The 12,933-nt window shown below is 39.2% G+C and overlaps 1 long non-coding RNA gene across 3 annotated transcripts in view; it reads right to left on the bottom strand.

Annotated features, from left to right (window-relative positions):
* Window positions 1-12,933, bottom strand: part of LOC140630930 (uncharacterized) — a 165,588-nt gene that overhangs the window by 89,172 nt on the left and 63,483 nt on the right. For 2 of the 3 annotated variants that reach the window (XR_012028614.1, XR_012028615.1), the window contains one exon: window positions 710-831. This is a non-coding gene — a long non-coding RNA (uncharacterized lncRNA). Of the gene's footprint in view, window positions 1-709; window positions 832-960; window positions 1,083-12,933 lie in introns of those variants that run through there. The other variant, XR_012028616.1, reaches the window with a different exon arrangement.

Here is a 12,933-nt window from a genome sequence, read left to right as displayed (position 1 = left end):
CCATAAACCAAACTCCTTCTTGAAATTATTTTAGGTTCAGCCTACTCTTGTGCTTCCCCCCCGTAGAGCTGTATTTTTGGTATGTCTATCTCCTGCCCAGTGCTCCCGACAGCACATTCAGTGTCTAGTGCAGCTTTGCAGCCTCAATACCCAGCACTGTGACTGGTCCCTGGGAGGTGCTTAGGGATTGAATTCATTGGGGGGTGGGGGGCAGGTAGGGTGTTGGAGTTCTCTAAACGTACTGACTTGACATAGACATTAGACTCTTCTGCCCTAGCAGGTCTCATTAACCAACATCTGACAATGAACTACATTCAAGGGATGCTAGGATCAGAGATGTGTTCCATCCTCAGGGAGGAGCATTGGGGAAAGCCTGGAGAAGGATAATATCCATTAGTGAGAGAAAACTCTAAGAAGTGAGGTACTCACATACCACAAAAGTCTCAAACTGAACTTACACTCAATATGTCTTTACCCAAATCCATTATATCCAGTTCCTCACTATGCCTTCTGTCACTGACTCTGTGGTTGGCCTTTCCAATCTCCTGTCCCCTAAGCTAGAAATCTCTGCGTCACCCTCAACAGCTCCTTCCTCACGCAAAGTCATCAACAGACTCTGTCTTTCCAACCAAAAAACTCAATTCAGATTTGGAAACCGGCCCCACCTCTCATGACCATTGCCACCACCCTGTGAGAGCATAGGCTTTACCTGTTGGAGATACTCCAGCAGCCGCTTGTCTCATCCCTCTGTCTTCCAGAATCCATCAGAATATGGCCGCTGTACAGAACACAACCATCTTTCAGTCTGGTCATGCATGTGCTTTGGTACTTCTGTTTCAAATGGAAAAAAAAAATGAGTAAGGCAATTAGCACCATAGAGTATGAGATCTGTCAGCCACCAAATCAGTGAGAAAGTTTTGTTTTGTTAGTTTTGTTTCTTAAACTGCAGGAATAACTAACCATTTTGATACTCAGAATTCTCCAGCTCCTTCTATGCTTATAAACTAGTAATGAAGACAGTTTAGGGTTTTCACATGAAATGAGTTAGTTGGACAATAAGTCTGAAAGAAAAAAGAAACATTTCAATCTTTCAAGTGTTTAGTGCCTCCTACATATTGAATCCTGTCAGTTGAGTACTGTGATAATTGTTGCAAAAGAATTTTAAGACCTGGTCCTTGCTCTGAGGGACAACACAATCTCATCCTGGTGACAAAATGGAGACATGTGATGCCATGAGAGAATAATACAAGTTACTATTTTGTAGTATTGAGTGCAAAAAAAAAAAAAAGATAAAGCCCCAGAACAGAACATGAAACCAATCCGTGAACAACATGTTCCAGCTTCATAATGCTACATATTTCTAGAACATTAAAATTTGGTTCAGTTCATTTTTAAATGCTTTGTTGAGTTTCCAGGTCATTTTAGGTGAACACTATTATCTGTTATTTCAAAACGTTGCAAATCATTATCCCAAGAATATGTAGAATTTCCTAGAATTTAGCTTGTGCTGTTTTCAAACCATTTGTTCTACTGTAGTCAGATAATGGAAATGTGCATCTTCAGTTACAACTATTTGCTATAACGCAACCATGAATGCTTTAGTAAATTGAATTTTTTTCAAAATCAAATTTCTTTTCCTTATTACTAAAGCATTACATGCTAATTACACAGAAAAGACAGAAAATGTAGACAAGCAAAACAAACATAAAATAGTTAGAATCATCTTTTATTTGTATGCATATACATTTCCAAACAAGAATAGGGTAACATAGCACAGAATTTTGTAACCTTTTGCCACTTAATATATTATGAATATTTTTCCTTATCAACAAAGACATTTCTGCAACATTTTTGATGATTGCATAACATTCCATATTGCATGGACCATAATATACCAAATCCAGTGATTTTTCACACATTTTGGACTCAAGATTCCTTATGCTCCTAAAAATTACTAGGATTCAAAGAGTTTTTGATTATGTGGATTATAACTATCAAAATTTACCATATCAGAATTATGAGGAATTTTAAAATGTTATTAATTCATTTTAAAATGCCAGTAATAAACCAATTACATGTTAACACAAATAACAATCTTATGAAAAATAACTACATTTCCAAAACAAAAAAATTATAGTGAGAATAACATTATACATTTTTGTCATATCTCTAAAGTCTGCCTTAAGAGAAGACAGCTGATTTCCTGTATCTGCTTCTCCATTCAATCTCTTGGTAATATAACACATTGTATAACCTCTAAAACACTGGTGACAGAATGAGAATAAAAAGGACAAACAATGTCATAATACTATTAGGAAGATAATGTGATCTTACGGATCCCATAAAAGTGTCTTGGAGCCTTCTTAAAAGAGTCTCTGGGACCCCCAGGAATCCCTGGACCATGTTTTGAGAAATTCTAATCTAACCAATGTCCGATTTGTGAACATCTGTAGTTTATGAACTACATGATAACAGCAATATTTTCAGGATATTTGAGCACTTTATTTAATTTTTTATTTTTTAAAGATTTTATTTATTTGCGAGAGTGAGCATGAGCAGGGGGACGGGCAAAGGGAGAAGAAGCAGCAGACTCCATCCCAGGACCCTGAGGTAACGACCTGAACGAAAGGCAGACAACTTAACCAACTGAGCCACCCAGGCACACCTGAGTACATTAGTTAATAAGTCAACAGAAATGCTAAGATGTTGTCAATCATCAGCACGCAGCAAAATTTTCAATCATTGAAAAAATAACAACCACTTATTAACTACTTTGCACATTGTAGATCCTTCACCAAGAACTTGAGGCATTTTTGTACTGAATTCCTACAACACTGTGAGCTGGAGTATCCCATTTTTTAAAAAGATTTATTTATTTTAGAGAGAGAGAGAGAGAGGAGAAGAGGGGCAGAGGGAGAGAGAATCTCTCTATGCTGAGCGTGGACCCTGAAACAGGGCTCAATCTCACCACCAAGAGATCATGACCTGAGCTGAAATCAAGAGTTGGACACTTAACTGACTGAGCCATCTAGGCCCCTTGGAGCATCCCATTTTTAAAGAGGAAAAAGATTCTTCCTAATTGGAAAGCCCATACTATCAATTCCAACATTATATACCACTTCCCATGAGGCAGAGAGAAGGAAGGGTGTGGGGGGTGGAGGGGCAGCACAAAGGAAGTACAGGTGAGAAGTGGAGGAGAGAAGTATCAAGTCATGCTGGGGTAGCATACTCACATACCTGTATCAGGGTGATTTTTCATAGTTTAACTAAGTAATTGGGAGAATTTAATTTTTCAAATATTTTTCATTTTATCTACTAGATGGCTGAATCACTATAGATGTAGTAGTGACATAAAAAATCAAATTTACATAGTCTACATGATGAAAACAGTTTTTGTGTAGATGTTTCTGCTACTTGTTTTTTTTTTAACTGTAACCTCTTATTATTTCCATATATTTGCTTCCTCACACCAGTGAATAATTTCACTGATGCACTGATAACACATATAACACATAATAGTTTCCCTTGTTGAGAGGTGTCTATGTACTAACCCCAGGCTAAATGCTTTGTACATTATCTGCACTTAATCTTTACAAAAATTCTGCAAGATAGGTGTTAATTACCACCATTTTACAGATGAAGAATCTGAGGCTTAAAGAGGAAAGAGGCCTAATATAGAGGAACTAGGACAGAACCAAAGCCTGTGTCTGTCTTTAACTGATCCTTTCAACTCTTTCTACTCTATAGCACACAGCAAATGCCAAAGGATTGAATAATGAGGATGTGAAACCACTACAACCTGCATCCCTAGGCACTGCCATGCTCCAGCCTAAAGGCCATGAGCCTCTCTGCACTGAGGACAGCAACTCTGTGCTCAGGTCCTGTCTGACTTGGTCCCAGGTACAAGATCTGGCCAGCGTCTATCTGCTGATCCACAATGGTGACAAGCCACGGAGCACAGAGTACACTATGATTACTTCTTGCTTTTAAAATAGCATCAGTCATTTCAGAAAGGCTGGATTATACAATATGTTGGAAATTCATAACATTTCTTTCTGGAGTTGACACTGACCATTGGCTCAGATATCTATAATCAGATTCTGGCCCTGAGCCATGTTTTTAGAAGAAAAACAAATTCCTGTGAAAGCATGCAAAGTGGGATGATCATAGCAACCTCATGACAATTACAGAACATAAGGATGGAGCTTCTAAAATAGGTTGAAATGTATAAAATGCACTGAAACTTCTAAAAAAGCCTGAAAGTCTTTGGAAGAAAAGTTCCATGTAAGATTAAAAAAAAATTATATATAAAGTCAAAGACTATAATATGTATATACAAAACTACATATTCATGTTAGCACATGAATGAAATGCAGCATACTGAGAATATATTTAATAGAAGCAGAAAACATCTATGCAGACCAGACATCATCTTAGGCCCCTTGTTCTTGGGAGATTTGGAGCAACATGAGTTGAACCCAAATCCATAGCCTGGGGAGAATCCAATGTCTCCTCCACATTTTCTATGACTTCAGGGACATCCTTCACTGAGCCTTACTCTGCTTCTTCATTTATACTGTCTCAATTCCATATCATTCCCATCCAGGCCCAAAGTTCAGCCCCAGCACCACAATCCCCTAACCCCGACACATCCAAATTCACCTGCACCCAAGCCCTGTTCAGGTTTAATGACTTCATTAATGACTTAGGGATTATGAGACTGAGTTAGTGTTGCCATCTCATACCCTCCTACATCAACTCTTCCCTCCTTCTTCCTCCTTCTTCTGCCACTGGATTAATAAAAGGATTCTTTCCTTTCACATGTACAGAAATTTGACTTATATCCAGCTGTCTCAATTCTCTCCCTCTCAAATAAATGCTGTATCTTTCCTAAGAGGAATTGGGAAATAAAATCATCTCCACCTCCTTACATATGTCCATGTACATCCACAATGCATGAAGAGTCCATCATGGCTTTTTACAATTCTGTTTCGTATTTATGGGTTAGGACTCTTTGGTTTGCAAGAGGCAGAAATTTGGATCAATCTAGCATAAGCAAACAAAAGTATCTATGGGCTCATAAAATTAAAAAAATCTAATAGTCCACTAACCACAAAGTTTGATGCAGGGGCTCAACTGAACCATCGGGATCTCCCTCCATCATTCAGTTCTGCTTTCTCCCTAAGGCAGGTTCTTGACAGGTGATGGTCCTTTGGATTCCAGTCTTGGGAAAGGCTATAGCCTACTACTAGAGCATCATGAAGGTGATCACAAAATGTCTGTTTATGCTTGGTGCCTAGTACATTGCCTGGAACATAATGAGAACCCAGTTGGCTGCACCAACTGGCATAACTATCAGCTGAATTCAATTATTTGTTTAAGATTTATTCAGTGCCTATATGTGTCAGCCTTGAGAATACAGTAGCACACAAAATCTCTGCTCTATCCAGCTTAGATTCTACTGAGGGAGACAAGAAACAAATGAAATAATTTCATATAGTGAAAGGGCTAGGAAAAAAATAAATAAGGCAATATGATAGATGGTGGCCAAAGTGGGAAAGAGGCCTCTCTAAAAGAGGGATAGGGAAGGATCTCTTTGAAGAGGAAATATCTGACCTTTCATCAGGATGGTGAGAAGGAGTCAGCTGTGTGAAAATAGGGAAGAGGGCAGCCCCCGGGGCTCAGCGGTTTAGTGCCGCCTTCAGCCCAGGGCCAGATCCTGAAGATCTGGGATCGAGTCCCACGTCGGGCTCCCTGCATGGAGCCTGCTTCTCCCTCTGCCTGTGTCTCTGCCTCTCTCTGTGTCTCTCATGAATAAATAAATAAATAATTTTTTAAAAAAAGAAAATAGGGAGGAATGTTCTAAGCAAAGAGAAAAGCAGAGCAAAAGCCTTATGGCAAGAAAGAGTTCAGCCGGTCTGGTAGATGAAAAGATTAGTGACACTGGAACATTACAAATAAGGACAGTGCTATTATATGAGGTCAGGGAGGTAGGCATTTGACAAATGGGCCGATAGCTCATAAGGGATCATTTGGATTTTATTCTCGTGCAATGAGAAGTTACTAGAAGGTTCTACATGACAATGATATAATCTGACTTACTTTTTTAAAATTTTTAAATTTTATTTAAGCTCAATTTGCCAACATATAGTAAAACACCCAGTGCTCATTTCATCGTGCACCCTAATCCTTAATGCCAATCACGCAATTACCCTATACCCCAACCCATTTCCCCTTCAGCAACTCTTTGTCTGTTTCCCAGAGTTAAAGGAGTTTCTCATGGTTTGTCATCCTTTCTGATTTTTCCCCACTCAGTTTCTCCCTTTCCCTTATGGTCCCTTTTACTATTTCTTACATTCCACATATGAGTGAAATATGATAATCGTCTTTCTATGATTGACTTATTTCACACAGCATCATACCCTCCAGTTCCATCCATGTTGATATAAATGGTAGGTATTCATCCTTTGTGATGGATGAATAATATTCCATTGTATATATAAACCGCATCTTCTTTCTCCACTTATTTGTTGAAGGACATCTGTTGAAGGACTCCTTCCACAGTTTGGCTACTATGGACATTGCTGCTAGGAACATTGCCATGCAAAGTGGCCTGTCATTTTGCTACATCTGTATCTTTGGGGTAAATAGCCAGTAGTGCAATTGCTGGGCCATAGGGTAGCTCTATTTTTAACTTCTTGAGGAACCTCTATACTGTTTTCCAGAGTGGCTGCACCAACTGGCATTCCCATCAACAGTGCAAAAGGGTTCCCCTTTCTCCACATCCTCACCAACATTTGTTGTTTTCTGTCTTGTTAATTTTAGCCATTCTCACTGGTGTAAAGCATTATCTCATTGTGTTTTGATTTGTATTTACCTGATGGCAAGTGATGTGGAACATTTTTTCATGCTTGGTGGCCATGTGTAGGTCTTCTTTGGAGAAATGTCTATTCATCTCTTCTGCCCATTTCTTGTCTGGATTCTTTGTTTTTTGGGTGTTGAGTTTGGTAAGTTCTTTATAGATCTTACATACTAGCCCTTTATCTGATATGTCATTTGCAAATATCTTCTCCCATTCTGTAGGTTGTCTTTGAGTTTTGTTGACTGTTTCCTTTGATGTGCAGAAGCTTTTTATCTCGATGAAGTCCCAACAGTTCTTTATTGCTTTTGTTTCCCTTGCCTTCATAGATGTATCTTGCAAGAAGTTGCTGTGGCCCAGTTCAAAAATGTTGCTGCCTATGTTCTCCTCTAGTTTTGATGGATTCTTGTCTCACATTCAAATCTTTCAACCATTTTGAGCTTATCTTTGTGTATGGTATAAGAGAATGGTCCAGTTTCATTCTTCTGCATGTGGCTGTCCAACTTTACCAACCCCATTTATTGAAGAAACTATATTTCTTCCATTGGATATTCTTTTCTGCTTTGTTGAAGATTAGTTGATCATAGATTTGAGGGTCCATTTCTGGGTTCTCTATTCTGTTCCATTGATGTATGTGTCTGCTTTTCTGCCAGTACCACACTGTTTTGATGATCACAACTTTGTAATACAGCTTAAAGTCCAGAATTGTGATTCCCTCAGCTTTGGTTTTCTTTTTCAACATTCCTCTGGCTATTCGGGGTCTTTTCTGGTTTCATACAAATCTTAGGATAATTTGTTCCAACTCTGAGAAGAAAAACTACGATAAACTCTCTTTTGATAGAGATTTCACTGAATGTGTAAATTGCTCTGGGTAGCATAGACATTTTCACAATACTTATTCTTCCCATCCATGAGCATGGAATGTTTTTCCATCTCTTTGTGCCTTCTCAACTTCTTTCAGAAGTGTTCTGTAGTTTTTAGGGTATAGATCCTTTACCTCTTCGGTTAGGTTTATTCCTAGGTATCTTATGCTTTTGGGTGCAATTGTAAATGGGACTGCCTCACTAATTTCTCTTTCTTCAGTCTCATTGTTAGTGTAGAGAAATGCAACTGGTTATTGTGCATTGATTTTGTATCCTGTCACATCGCTAAACTGCTGTTTTGGGGCAGAATCTTTTGGGGTCTCTATATGTAGTATTATGACATCTGCAAAGAGTGAGAGTTTGGCCTCTTTTCCAATTTGAATGACTTTTATCTGACTTTTTTATGGTAAAATACACATAACATAAAATTTATCATTTACCATCTTAATTTTTAAGTGTATGATTATTGTGCAATTAATCTCCAGGACTTTTTCATATCACAGAACTGAAACTATACACTACACAACTCCTCACTTCCCCTTTCCTCAGCCCCTGGGAACCATCATTCTACTTCCTGTCTCTGAATTTGACTATGTTAGATCTCTCATATAAATAGAATCAGACAATATTTGTCCTTTTGTGACTGACTTAGCACTTAGCATAATGTCTTCAAGGTTCATCCATGTTGTAGTCTGAGTTTGTCTCAGAACTTCCTTCTTTTTTTAAGCTACATAATATTCCATTGTATGTATTCCACATTTTGTTTATCTATTCATCTACTGATGAACTGGAGTTGCTTTCACCCTTTAGCTATTGTGAATATTGCTACTATGAACATGGGTGTACGAATATCTCTTCAAGACCCTACTTTTAATTCTTTGGGGCTAGATCATAGGTAATTCTAATTTTTGAGACTGCCATACTATTTCTCATAGCGGCTGCATGATTTTACATTTCCACCAATAGTGCATGTGGGTTCCAATCTCTCCACAGCCTCATCACACTTGTCTTTGGCTGTTTTTCACACTCATTCTAATAGATGTAAGGTGATATCTCATTGTGTTTTTTTTTTGCATTTCCCTAATGTTTAATGATGTTGAGCAGGCTTTTTATGTGCTTGTTGGTCATTTGTATATCATCTCTGGAGATACATCTTTTCAAATCCCTTTGCCCATTTCTCAATCAAGTTGTTTGGCATTTGGTCATTGACTTGTAGGAGCTCTATATATTTTGGATATTAACTTCTTATCAGATACATCACTTGCAGATAGTTTCTCCCATTTTGTAATTGCCTTTTATTTGATTATGCCCTTTGATGCACAAGTTTTTAATTTTAATTGTTGTCCAACTTATCTGTTTTTTTCTTTTGTTGCCTATGCTCTTGTTGTCATATCCAAGAAATCACTGCCAAATCCAATGTCATGAGGTTTTAGCCCTATGTTTTCTTCTAGGAATATTATAGCTTTAGCTCTTACAGTTAGGTCATCTTACATTTTTAAAAGATCACTTTGGCCCCTAGTGGTAAATGGATTGTAAAGGGGCCAGAATGGAGGTAGGGAGATCACTTAGGAGGCTCTTACCATAGCAAGAGACAATAGCGACCTGGACCAGAAAGGCAGCATGATGGTTTAATCCAACTGAACAAACACTTATTGTTTTCTGCAAGCTAATACCAACTGTGGGGGGTTTATTGTGTGTTGGATGTAGCAGAAGCTGCTGGCTACTTGCGTAATTTCCATGCTCCTTCCCTTTACTATGAGAATCCCAGTGTTGCTTATGATGCTAAAAATGGTCACCTGAAATATCTGCCCTCTCAGATTCTCTTACAGTCACAGAGGTCACAGGAAAATTTCTGGCTTGTGACATGTAAATAGAAGTCTCATAGAGATTTCTGGGTGAGTTCTGGCTTTTCTGATAAAGGCATTACCCTTTGCTTCTTCTTTCCTTCTTCCTTCTTCCTGAACAGTACATGAGGCTGGAGGTGGAGTGGCCATCTTGTTATCATGACTTAACAAGCATCAAAAAGAAAGCCATATGATAAGAAAGGCAGAACAGAAAGTTCATAGGAGTCCAGGACCCTGGCACCATCCTACTCTCTACACCAGCCATGCACTGCTTCCCTCAGGACTTGTAAACAATGCCAGGAAAACGAACCCCAATTTGGCGAAGCTATGAGAGTTGGAGTTTTAGGACAAGTGGTCAAACACAAGTCTAACTCATACACAGAACACTAAGCATTTAGATACCATATTTTTGGGATCCTCAAAACAACTCTATTCAGTAGGTACTAATAGTTGCCATTTTATAGATGATAACACTGACACACACAAAACTGTGTTCTGTATGTGAGACACTGGCTATACAATAAGAAAACAGAGAAAAATCTAAATTCATGAGCAATGAGACTAGAAGATCCATGAATTATACAAGTAGAAAAAAATAAATAACTCAAAAGGAAAATGGACAATAACGACCATGTCACTCATCTGGCACACTCCTACTAATCCTTAAGACCCAATGGAAATACCCACTGGGTAAGATCTCAGTGAGATCTTCTCAGACTCTCACACATCTGAATCTCAATGTTGCATTCCTCTCTCCTCTCAGAGCCCCTATAGTAAGATTTGTTGTGTGTTAATTGTAACTGATGTGCTTATATGCTGTCTCAACAACCAGCCTATGAGCTCTTGAAGGGTAGTAACCTAGTCATTCTGATCTTTCTAGGGGCAAACACAGTATCTGGCACAAAGGATGGAGTGCACGATTTTGAACTGAATTGAAATAACAAAGTCTTCATTAATAACATTTAAAAGGTGATGTTTTCTGATTTTGAGACTGAGAGCCCCTGAAAATGCTGAGGTGCCATGAAGCAACTCTGAGAACTGAAAACAAATTACAAATGTAGGAAATTAATTATTAGGAGGAATAATGAGGGAAACAAATGGCAGTAAACTAAAAATTGCAACAATGCAAATCTGAGGCTTCCCTGAATTTCCGTGGAAAGACAATGTCTGCAGAATTTATAACAAAGTAAGCAGCATCCATCTGCCTTTGGTTTGATAGTTAAGTACCTGAGAACTTTTTTTAGCAGCTGTCCTCAATAAGACCAGAGTTATGAATGCTTGTTTGTTTGCTTGCTTGCTTGCTTGCTTTTTGGCAAGGTCAACAAAAATAAATATTTGAAAACTTTAATTTATGACAGGTATCAGAAGTTAGATGAGGGCTCACACTAATCTTGTAGGAACATATATGTGCTGCTTACTGGAGAATTATAAAAATGTAACTAAGATTCCAATAGGGAAATAATACTCCCATACACAAGGCAAGTAGGGTCCTACCTTTAGCTCCACACTTCACAGCCCACATTCAGATGTCCTCTATCTGCTCCTCCTTACCAGGCAAAAAGTCCACAGAGCCTGTGTCCCTACTTCCAGAGAACTCTATACAATTTCCTATACAAATGGGCTCAATCCCACTCTGGGAACCAATCTCAGCTCTTTATTGGGTTAGTTTTCCTGAGAGTAGACTGGGCTACACCCAAAGGATGGCCAAGAAGTAGCTACTAGTGTTGTGTGGGAGGTGCTCCCAAGGTCTCTTACTGAGGGTCTGAGGCAGGGAGGAAGATGGCCCATAGGCCTATGCTATCTGTCTGCAAATTGCCCTGTTTCAATGCAGAGCTCCAAGCTGATTGACAATGGTAAATTCAAACCTGGCCTCCCAAGTACTTCTGGAGTATTTTTGTGTAAGTAGGAAGATAGAGTATCTTTTATTTAAATTTGCTATCCTGATTGTACCTCAAAAAATTAAGATGTTTGTAGTAACTAGACCTCTACTTATACTCTAGTGTCAGGTACTAATGTGAGCAATTAGTAAAGACAGAAACAGTAAGTAAAATTGAGAGAGGAGAAGATAATACCTATAGATAGAACTGATAGATTTAAAGCGTTTTGCTTCAAATTCACAATAAACGTTGAGTTCCAGTATGGGAAGGACCTCAGAGCCTGCCTAAGTGACCATAACAGGAAATAGATGCTTGTTAAACATTTATGGAGTAAATTAATGAGCAACAAACGTGTTCAGTGCATGTTCAGTTCAACAGCCAACACTACCTAGATGATATACTTTGAGGTCACTAGAGGGAAGCTCAGCATGACCAGCACCACTTCCCACTGAGCAATACCTCCTCCGCACCCCTCATACTGCTCAAGAGGATCACTATTCTCCTACCCTCTGAGCCTGATTTCTCAGCAGTATCTTTGAGCTCTTTCCTCATTCCACCTTACCCTTCGCCGATCAGTGGCTGACACCACAAACTCCCAGCCCCTGCTCATCCCCTAAATTCCCACTCCTCATCAGAGGCAAGCCAGTGGCCTTTTCTTCCCTATTATACATGACAACAATGAGCTCCTTTTGCTTCCCCACAGCACCTAGTACAGGGCTTCACATCGAACTGACACTGAGGGGAGTTCGTCGGCTCTTCCCTGAATGAACGTGGGGATGCTGCAGAATCATCTGTTTTTTTAATATTTTATTTATTTATTCATGAGAGACGCAGACAGAGAGACAGAGACACAGGCAGAGAGAGAAGCAGGCTCCATGCAGAGAACCTGATGCGGGACTCGATCCCGGGACCCTGGGATCACGCCCTGAGACAGAGGTAGATGCTCAACCACCGAGCTACCAGGCACCCCACCACAGAACCATTTTCAAACAGTTTTATTTTCCTGAAGTCCTATATGAACACTCCGTGTGAACAGTGCCAAGTTCTAGGCCGGGCTGCCTGGATTCCAATGCCCACTCTGCCACTTCCTACCTGTGCCACCTTGTACAAATCAATCTCAGGTTTCCTCTGGAAAATGGAAATGACACCCCACCTCCTTAGCTAGGGTTGTGCTCAAAATCACATGAGTCCATTCGTGTAATGGAAAAAGAACTCAGAATTATGCCTGGCCCATAATAAACATGTGATACATGTTAAGTCTTATTTTTATTTTCTTTTTTTTAATAATAAATTTATTTTTTATTGGTGTTCAATTTGCCAACATACAGAACAACACCCAGTGCTCATCCCGTCAAGTGCCCCCCTCAGTGCCCGTCACCCATTCACCCCCACCCCCCGCCCTCCTCCCCTTCCACCACCCCTAGTTCACTTCCCAGAGTTAGGAGTCTTTATTTTCTTTAATCTCAACAACCTCACTTGGTATGTACTAT

Source organism: Canis lupus, chromosome 3, assembly GCF_048164855.1.
Source record: "Canis lupus baileyi chromosome 3, mCanLup2.hap1, whole genome shotgun sequence".
Lineage (NCBI taxonomy): Eukaryota > Metazoa > Chordata > Mammalia > Carnivora > Canidae > Canis > Canis lupus.
This window is presented reverse-complemented; position numbering and strand designations above follow the sequence as displayed.